Source organism: Papaver somniferum, chromosome 2 (assembly GCF_003573695.1).
Source record: "Papaver somniferum cultivar HN1 chromosome 2, ASM357369v1, whole genome shotgun sequence".
Taxonomy (NCBI): domain Eukaryota; kingdom Viridiplantae; phylum Streptophyta; class Magnoliopsida; order Ranunculales; family Papaveraceae; genus Papaver; species Papaver somniferum.
The window spans coordinates 92,679,133-92,690,125 of NC_039359.1; positions in this window are offsets into that span (position 1 = coordinate 92,679,133).

The following is a 10,993-nucleotide window of genomic DNA, read 5'->3' on the forward strand; positions in this document are numbered from 1 at the left end:
TTACGGAATCTGTAACCTGGAAGATGGAGCTGCACAATCCGACAATGTAGCGCCAAGATGGCTGAGACAAGAAAGGTTACTTGGCACATGCAACATTATGCGATAGTGTTGCATATCCTTATTCATAGTTAGCCAAGCTCAAGGAAGGAATAAAGGATGAGGTGCAAAGTCATGGTCCTAAGCTTTGGCCAAGGCTTGGACTGTGCATGTGCATCAATGGCGATGCCAAACACGCCATTGGTGATTATTGCTCTCCAAACGAGATGCAAGTGATGCATATGAAGCATGAAGCTGAACTAAGAAAGTCAAGACTCAAGTGGCATGGTATTTGAATGTTGGCATCCAAATAAGCTAAGTATGCAAATGGCATGTACTTGGCAGATATGCAAGTGGCATGTACTTGGCAGACATGCAAGTAGCATGTTGCATTACCAATGTCAAATGTTTGGCAGAGGCCAAGAGTGAGTGAAGCGTAATCATTGTTGAAGGTGTGGCAAGAGTGCAAGCTGAGTTGCACGAGCATGCCAAACATTGGCATAGCCAGAGTTGCATGTTGCGATGTTGCGGAACTTGAGCTTAAGTGCCAGATGCGAGTGTGGGTGCATCACAAGCATGCAAAATTAAGCGTGTGCGCAAGTTAGAGACGGTTACAAAGAGGCTTTGTAACCGAGTTTGGCATGTCCTAACCGTCCAAGACATGTGTGGCGCGTTTTCGGAGTATCAACACAAAAATTAGCAGTTAAAAAGTAAGTTGTGGCGGTTAGGGAACTGCCCATGGACATATGGTTGTTCATGGGGCATTCAACAGAGTTGCATATGGATTGTCTCTAGTTCTTGGCAGTATAAATAGCCAGAGAACCCCTTGTAGACAGGTTGTTCAATAGTTCAAGTGTTGAGGAACCATTTTGCAGTAGAGACTGAGTTTGTTGTAGGCTTAGAGAATAAGCTTGTAAGTCCATTGGTTGGACTGATTTTGTAATCTTACCCAGAAGCTAATAAAATGAGTTGTTGGCTTATACGTTGTGCCTTGGTATCTGGTTGATTCGAAGTTGCTCCCCTTATTTCTGTGTGGCATTAACATGGAAGGAACCTCTTTGTAGTATGGGCTACATTGCTTGGTAGAGAAAATCTAAGTAAGTCTTCCGTTGCATACTCTTGGTAGAGTTGGCTTTTTGCAAAGGTGCAAAATTATAAGGTTGAAATACAAGTGGGTGATAAGAGATCATTGAACCATTGTATTGTCGGGTTATACTTGCGCGAAAAATTTATCAGGGATATTTGCAGGTGTGATAGCACGGGTATCAGAGAACAAATTGCTCTGTTTTAGCTTTGTGTTGGAAGATTTTCTCTGTTTTGCTCGAGTTTAGTTGTTGAAATTGCTAGAGATAATGGTTGGTAAGAAGAGTTCGGCAGATACCTTGACTGATAGGATTGCTAACTTGGAAGACATAATTGGTGGAGAGGTGCGCCATCCTAATAATTCCAATTATAAAGAAACGGTTATGGTTCGCATACAGGCTCTTGATGGGTATGTTGCTATATGCTGAAGTCAAACCAAGAAACAACTGAGAAGCATGATGATTTGGAAGGCCAAATCGATACTGTTAAGACCATGTTCACGGGTGCCTTGAAAGAACTAACTGATGAGTTAAGTATCTTCAGGAGAATGGTGAGTGTAATTGGTTCGGATCAAGTTACTGCGGGTGGTACTGGTAGTGACTTTACGAAGATTAAAGTCCCAGAACCTAAGGCGTTTTCTGGCGCAAGAGATGCGAAGGCATTGGAGAATTTCATGTCGGACATGGACCAATACTTCAAGGCCGCCAGAACCCCGGAAGAACAAAAGTTTACTCTCGTTAGAATGTACCTGGAAGGTGATGCAAAGTTATGGTGGAGACCTAGAACTAACGATGACCTTACTGCTGGTCGTCCGATAATCGTGACATGGGATGTCATGAAAGAAGAATTGAAGGGTCAATTTTTACCAAGCAACGCTGCTTGGCTAGCCAGAGAGAACTTGCGTAAGCTTCGGTATACCGGTACACCACGGGAATACGTCAAATAGTTTTCGTCTCTGATGCTAGACATTCGCAACATGTCGGAGGAAGACAAGTTGTTTAATTTTACTTCTGGTTTGCAACAATGGGCACAGGATGAAGTGCGAAGGAAGGGTGCCAAAGACCTACCTTCATCCATTGCAATCGTGGATAGCCTTGATGATTTTAGGTCAGTGAATACCTCAGTTGATGCTAATAGGAAGGGCAAGGATAAGAAAGGCCAGAATAAGAAGGGTGATGGAAGTAGGAAAAGTTCTGAGGCTAAAGAAAATATTTATCAAAGGGATGATAGCCAGGCCATGAAGAACAAAACAGGTGGTTGTTTCCTATGCAAGGGTCCTCACCTTGCGCGTGATTGTCCTAAGGGAGAAAAATTGGCCGCTTTAGTCACTGGGGCAGTGAAGACAAAGAAGAAACTGATCAAGTGGAGCATGTTAATCCTATTCAATTATGCAACATAGTAGCACAAACGGCAGCAGTACAACATGGGCTGAATGGCGTTGGCCTTGTTTATGTGAAAGTTGGCATTCACAATCATCGTCTCTGTGGCATGGCAGATACAGGTGCTTCACACACTGTTATGAGCTTGTCTATGGCAGAGCACTTGGGTTTGGAAGTATATCAGGCTTATCACTTCATGAAGACAATGAATGATATAGCTAAGCCAATCAAGGGGATGGCTATGGCAAATGTTTAAGTTGGAGAATGGCGTGGCAAAATCAGTATAATGGTGATGCATCTCAATGACTTTGAGATGATCCTTGGTAACAAATTTTTCAAAGAAGCAGAGGAAACAGTGATGCCTCACCTTGGCGGGATTTTCATACAAAATCCAAGAGCACCTTGTTTCGTGAAAGGTGTAAGGAAAGTTAGTCCGGTTGATATGAAGTGCGACATGGGGAAGGCAAGTGAGTTTGCACCTGTCCGCTCGTTCGAAGAAAGCTTAGCTGAGATTCATGCAGAATTTGGGCATCCCATGGATCTTAGCATATGTTCGCCGTGAATAGCACATGTATGAGGCAGGGGCATTGCATTGTTGTTTGCAAGTGCCTGAACCTGCAAGGTTGCTGAAGTATGGAGACTTTGGCATGTTATCTGTTTGTTTTTTCTGTTTGAAGTTTAAGTTGGGTGTTGCTGATCTTATGGTCTTTGAAGATAGCACACTTTAGTTGGTGTATGTATTTACTTTCAGTAAGGTCGTGGGTTGGCCAATGGTGTAAATGGGAAGGAGTCCCTATGTTTCTTATATAAGGCTAGTGTAATGAATGAAGGTGGTGTTTAAGCAAAAACCTTGTCTTTTTTTGCTTAATGTAAAGCTAGTTCATTTGGGAAGCACTACAAGTATACTTAGCCAAGTATGCAATAAGAAACGCTGAAAGCAATTCCAAGCAAGAATTGAAGTTGGTGGCATAGGCAAGTTTGCTGTTGGAAAAGTTATGTAGAAGTGCGACTGTATTTGGAAACGATATCATGGAGTAACGCAGCAAGAATGAAGATGTAAGTCCATCCAGCATATGGGTTAAGAGTAACTCATAGTTAGGAAGAGCATGATGCTGTTTTTCCGCTACATTAAAGCGTAGCAGTTTGAAAGAACAAGTGAGGCTTTGTTAGTTTCAAAGGCGCGTGAAGAGGAACCTGGTCCAGAGAGACATTGTGATGTCACGGGTATCCTAAGTCATGGCTAATGTCATGCATTTCAGTCGAGTTTGCACTGGGGTGTTGCAAGGTGATTGAAGAATACTTAACTTATAGTAAAGCCTGTTGAATTGCAAGGGTGCAATGTCAGTCGGAATTGAAAGCAAGTAAGATAAGTTATGCATATCAGGGTGATATGTTAGCTATTTGGCGTGTGCACTTATGCACGGAATGGCTTGAAAAAAAAATTGTGTGTTGATGCAAGGTGTATGGCAACAGATTGCAAGTAGCATTTGGGTGTTGAGATGCGAATGAAGTGGAGATTGAAGCATAGTCGACGATACGACAATGATGCTGGAATTCATAGGCTCAATGGAAAGGCAAACAAGCTAAGTGGCGTCGTAAAGTACTAGGCATAAAAGTTTTGTCAAGGTTGAAGTCCAAACAAAGTTGCTGATTTCTGAGAGTGGCTCAGATGCGTACAAGGCCAAGGAAAGTTCAGTAGAGGCTGAACTGATGTTGCGTTCAACGAGGACGTTGAACAGATTGGGTGGGGGAGGTCTATGACCGGCCTGCATAGTGGCGCACAATTATGTTGCGTTACGGAATCTGTAACCTGACAGATGGAGCTGCACAATCCGACAATGTAGCGCCAAGATGGCTGAGACAAGAAAGGTTACTTGGCACATGCAACATTATGCGATAGTGTTGCATATCCTTATTCAGAGTTAGCCAAGCTCAAGGAAGGAATAAAGGATGAGGTGCAAAGTCATGGAATGACTTTGGCATGGTCCTAAGCTTTGGAAAAGGCTTGGACCGTGCATGTGCATCAGTGGCGATGCCAAACACGCAATTGGTGATTATTGCTCGCCAAACGAGATGCAAGTGATGCATATGAAGCATGAAGCTGAACTAAGCAAGTAAAGGCTCAGTTGGAATGGTATTTGGATGTTGGCATCCAAATAAGCTAAGTATGCAAGTGGCATGTACTTGGCAGATATGCAAGTGACATGTACTTGGCAGACATGCAAGTAGCATGTTGCATTACCAATGCCAAATGCTTGGCAGAGGCCAAGAGTGAGTGAAGCGTAATCGTTGTTGAATGTGTGGCAAGAGTGCAAGCTGAGTTGCACGAGCATGCCAAACATTGACATAGCCAGAGTTGCACGTTGCGATGTTGCGGAACTTGAGCTTAAGTGCCAGATGCGAGTGTTGATGCATCACAAGCATGCCAAATTAAGCGTGTGAGAAAGTTAGAGAAGGTTACAAAAAGGCTTTGTAACCGAGTTTGGCATGTCCTAACCTTCCAAGACATGTGTGGCGCGTTTTCAGAGTACCAACACAAAAGTTAGCAGTTAAAAAGTAAGTTGTGGCGGTTAGGGAACTGCCCATGGACAGATGGTTGTTCATGGGGCGTGCAACAGAGTTGCATACGGATTGGCCCTGGTTCTTGGCAGGGGGTTATAGCCAGAGAACCCCTTGTAGACAGGTTGTTCAATAGTTCAAGTGTTGAGGAACCATTTTGCAGTAGAGAGTGAGTTTGTTGTAGGCTTAGAGAATAAGCTTGTAAGTCCAATGGTTGGACTGATTTTGTAATCTTCCCCTTAAGCTGATAAAGTGAGTTGTTGGCTTATATGTTGTGCCTTGGTATCTGGTTGATTCGAAGTTGCCCCCCTTATTATGTGTGGCATTAACATGGCAGGAACCTCTTTGTAGTATGGGCTACATTGCTTGGTAGAGAAAATCTAAGTAAGTCTTCCGTTGCATACTCTTGGTAGAGTTGGTTGTTTGCAAAGGTGCAAACTTATAAGGCTGAAATACAAGTGGGTGATAAGAGATCATTGAACCATTGTATTGCCGGGATATACTTGTGCGAAAAATTTGTCAGGGACATTTGTTGGTGTGACAGGAAGCAAGGTGTAATCGGTCACAAGCTACATTGGGAAGCATGGTGTAATCGATCACAACCTATCTTGGGGAGCATGGTATAACCGGTCACAACTTATATTGTGAGTCATGGTATAACCGGTCCCAAGAGAAAAACCGAGTTTCCAAAGTTCACATATTTCTTCTTGTTGTGTGTGAATTAGGAATTAGGGTTTGCTGAGATGAGAAGCTTCTAGATGTCGACACTATTTGAACATGAGCACAACTCTTATCATTTATTGTTCAAAGATATTCCTTGATGCTCAAGGTGATCCAAAACCGAAATATTGAAAAGCATTTAATTATGATTTTCGACTATATATGATTTCATTTCCAGTAATTAAAGCATATACTAATAATATAAATTTTCTAAGAGAGATTTCGGAAATATTGGTTGACATTTATTGGAAATAAGAAAACCAAAATTAGGTACTTTAATGCATATCTTGAGAATATTTTCGGTTTTGGAATTTCCTTGTTGTCCAAACAACCTTGGTCTATAAATACTTGAGTTTGCATATCTTACAAACTATCCGAAGAGCCAGACAAGCTTCATTCGTGTTGTTTCTGGTGGAGTCGTATATCCGGAGAGGAAAGTACCATAATTAGGTGAAATCTCTTACGAGCGCTCGTTTAAAGACTTCTGTGGGATCAAGAAGCTCTATGAGTATCGTTGGTGGGAAACTAGAAAATTGCATTGTTATTTTAGTTTTTGATTATTGATTTGATCGACTAACGGTTGTTGAAACTTTGAATACTTAGTTTGATTATTCTTGAGAATCTTCTCTTCTAACATAAGGGTCACTCAAACTAGATCAACGTATCGACGAGATCTTTAGAACTATTTGTAGATCTTAATAAATCTTGTGATAATCCATTGTTAACAGACTCCGTTCTGTGTGCGATTGATCACAAGAGGATTCAAGTTTGTGTTGTGCAGGTTATTGAGAAAGCAATTGAAGATGAAAAATATTTTTTATTAGTTTTCGTATCTTGCGAATTTGTGCACACATCTTGTTTTGCTGGGATCCAACTATATCTTGTTTATCTTTGATGGATTTATCTTCAATTGAGAAAGCAATTGAAGATGAAAAAGATTTTTTTATTAGTTTTCGTATCTTGTGAATTTGTGCACACATCTTGTTTTGCTGGGATCCAACTATATCTTGTTTATCTTTGATGGACTTATGATTATCTAGTTGATAAGATCAGCGACACTTTATAGTTACTCTCTGAGTTCTATATTGATTGATTGCAAATCCGAAAATTGATTATTTCGGTAATCAAGTTTTGGGTTGATCTAACCAGACAAAGGAGTTTATTAGATTAAACATAAGAGACTTTTTTGACAATTCATAATATCAAAACTGGACCCCAAAAGATTGAACAGAGTGGTTACCAAACAGACTCATTTCTTTGTTATTTATAATACGATCAAAAGGAGTAAAGCAACTTGAGATAGTGATTTCTGTCTTGAGTTTCACATGTGTGACCAAAAGGTTGAACACGCAGGGATATTGATAAAACTAAGTAGCTAGAGGTAGTCTACTTGGTCTCAACTATACAAATTTGACTTATGTTCTTTGTATAACGGCTTGATTATGAGAGTATTCAAAACTGGACTAGGTCCCGAGGTTTTTCTGGATTTGCGGTTTCCTTCTTAAAAAAATATTGCGTTGTGTTATTTACTTTACTTCCGCATTACAATTATTTTATATTATAATAAAGTAAATACACTAGTACGTTAATCTGAATTACTTGACATTGATCTTAATAGTCAATCAGTTTTATTACCGTAACTATTATTAAGTAAATATCTTGTTGTCATATTGTCTCAACCTCTTCCATAGAAAATCACACAAGGTATAGGACTTATAGATTGATGTTAAAAGATTGTGATGTATTTGGGTACCCTCGTATTTTCACTAACTTTATGACACCCTTTATAAATATAGTTAAGTTGGCCTAATCAAATCATGATCCCCTCAAAAAATGCACGGTCCCAAAAAAAAATCACTCTTTTAAAACTAGAAATAGATTGGCATGTATTAAGAACAAATGTTTTTGCTCTAGTTAGCCCAACCATTCATGGGTTGGTTATATTTGGTATATGTCATACTTAGACTAATTAGTGAATGCATTATATGCAAATAAGTTTTTTTTTCCTCTTAGGCCGGTTCTTATGGAAACGGGCAAAAAATCTATTTTGCCATGCTAGGTGGAGTGGAAAATGGGTTACCCCACTATGGTAAAAGCCATGTAACGAGGGAGAGTAGTTTGGGCAATGGACAGTTGATCGCTGATTACTGATTTTACACAATATAAAAACACTAAACTTAAAGTTTATATTTATTTGATATTATATTATATAATATATTAATAAATTAATAACACATATATTTGAGACCTGTTGAGTGTCCTCACGGATAAAATATATTAATAAAATAATAAAAACTTTAACTAAAACTGTGTTGCTATATAATAAAATAACTGAAAAAATTACGCAGCGATCGACTATAAGTCTCTAGCGATTTATATTAGGCCGCCCGGTCAACGCTACAACGCGCACGCGATACTACACCGCTCGGTAGAGATTAGACCTCACCTGGCTAAGTGGAAAATTTCCATTTATCCAGGCAGTTTGCTTGTTTGTCAGCTCCATAGTGGGTGCAAAATTGGAAAACTGGCCAGTTTGCTATGTCCATAAGAACCTGCCTTATAAGAAAATTAAAATCGGGAAAGGTTACATTTTTTGAATTACGCCTAACGGCATCAATCATGTCATTGTTTAACTACCGAAAAATAGTCGAGGAGGGTATAAGCTTCGAGAGCAGGTTCCATTTGAGGTAGTCTGAGATATTAATGTAATCGTTGCATGATTATCTTCTTCAGGAATACATTTACAACTGGAAACATTGTATCTTAGATAGTTTACAATGGTCGAAGATTTATAGTCCGTACAGATGGTGTTTCGCTCCATGTTAAGGGGGACTTCAATCCATGTAGATCTCTTACTAAGTTGTTGTTTCTTGTCTCCGAAAGAACATTATAATTTCCAGCTTTTCCACCTCATTTTATAGCTTCAATGGCAGCATGCATCTCCACCTCATCTCTACTCCGAGCCCTTCGACAAAGTCTTCGCTTCCCTGCAAACACCAAAGTAATCTCTTTGAATTAGATCCATATTACCAGTTTGAGAATCTTCCAAGTTGTGGCCAGGTTGACTTTAAATTATCCCTTTAGAGTAACTCCCAATTAATATCTCTCTTAACACTTTGTGTCTCTTGACCTATTAGTTTGTGTTGTAACACCTGCATTCTTCACTTGAGCGTGCTCAAAGATATGTCATTTAAAAAGCTTCATCTTAATCTTGTGTTCCGTGTTCATGGCATATTGGCCCAGAATTGAAATAACACCATCATGATGCATCACGATAATGGTATTTTTTCCAAGAGGGAAAATGCACCACTATGGTGCAATTCATAAGTTGAGCATTGGTCGATAACTGAAATGCGCCACCATGGTGCATTACTCATAATTTATTGTCGTGAAAGCAGGTGAACTCGGTACATGTTCATCCTCTCTATTTCCAGTTGTACAAATGTGAATAAGACATGTATAAGGCATGGGTGTTGGTTGAAGGTGCATTTTACAGAGATGCATCCTTAAGCTACAAAGCTTGAACGGTGAAGCATATATGATAACATCCTTATGTCGCGTTTCACACGCTGAAGTGATTCAAGATGCCAGGCATCATCGTCGTCGCGTTACTAACTAAAGATGCACCACCATGGTACAGAAAAAACGGAAAGGTGAGACATGAGATATTTCACATGACCTGAGCTAGAGAAAGCATATTTGCAAACTAAGTGTCCCCAATGATGTATACTCTTATGCATCACTTATGAAATACCTTTTATCCTATACTGACTAGGTTTCGCTTGGGTTTGGCCTTGTAACGCGAGTTTACTTTAGTTTCTTGTCCCTGTGATGATGAATTATGCTCTGCGCTTGATCCCTGCACGGTACAGATAAGGGTACGTAGGCAGACGCAATGAGTTGCGGCATTTGTGGTCCAATACTTTTTCGGTCATATCATATAGTGCGAGGTGCTTGCGATATTCTAGCAACTCATATCACCAGGCTCGGAAATGCGATGCAAGAGAGGATTATTTCCATACTTGATGAAATAAGTTGTATTTTATTCCTTGGATGATCATACTTCCTATTAATCTACGCGACGTAGCCATGCACCAATTATAAATTGGGCATGGCCGGAAAAATGAGCTAAACATGTATGCAAGTTTGGGGAGCTTGCATATGCATCTGAATCACAAGAACAATGCAAGGTATGGATAATATGAGCCTGATTAAATAAATAAATCAAGTTACAAAGTACTTCAACTCCAGCTACACCCACCGACCACATTCTTATAACTCCCCATGGACCACCATATTCACTAATCATTTCTTGTTTGATGATGAAGAAAATCTAAGAGAAAGAAAAGAGCATGGTCGTAGTCGTCATATCCTAGACGGTTACGACAGTTCGTAGTGGTCGTAGTATGGATGACTACGACTGCTCTCAATCGTTCAATTAGTAACGACTTAAATTTAGCAACTCTACAGTAAGTTCGAGATCTATAGTCGCCGAATTTAGAACGACTACGACCGTACATTACAATCGTATTTTAGATTATTACGACTTTTCATTGTTGTTCATGTATCGACAACTAAATTCATAACATCCAGGAAGGTAGAAATTCGTGGTCAAGAAATTCTGGAAGACGACGACTCTGGACAATCATAATTTAGACAATTGTTCAGGATAGTGGTAGTGTGGACGATTACGATTGTTTCTCCTCTTCGGGGTTTTTGACTATGTAACCTGAAATCGATTTCATCTTAGATTGAATACTTCTATAATTCGGGAACACACTAACTATTATCCATTAACACATTAATAAAAAAAACACATTGACAAAAAAAGAAAGAATACTTTCATTAGTTTGAAAATTTAAAACAAATCAGAAGATCGTAAAATTATATCAAACTTCTTGATTGTGAATTAACATAATCTTGCTACATGTTCGATTCATCTAAGCTTTGGTAGTTTTCCCTAAATTTCTACTTAAAAATACTTCTTTGGTTATAATTATTAAACAAAAAAAAAGTGTTAATGATCGTTTAATAATTATAATTAGACACTTCATAAACAAGTGTTAATGATTGAAACTAAATATTTCACATATTCTAAAAACAAGTGTTAATAATTGAAATATTCCACTTGTTTATTTCAATTATTAAACACTTGCTAAATCATTATGATTTAGTCTAATGATAACGTATTTGCAGGTATATTATCCACTGAAATG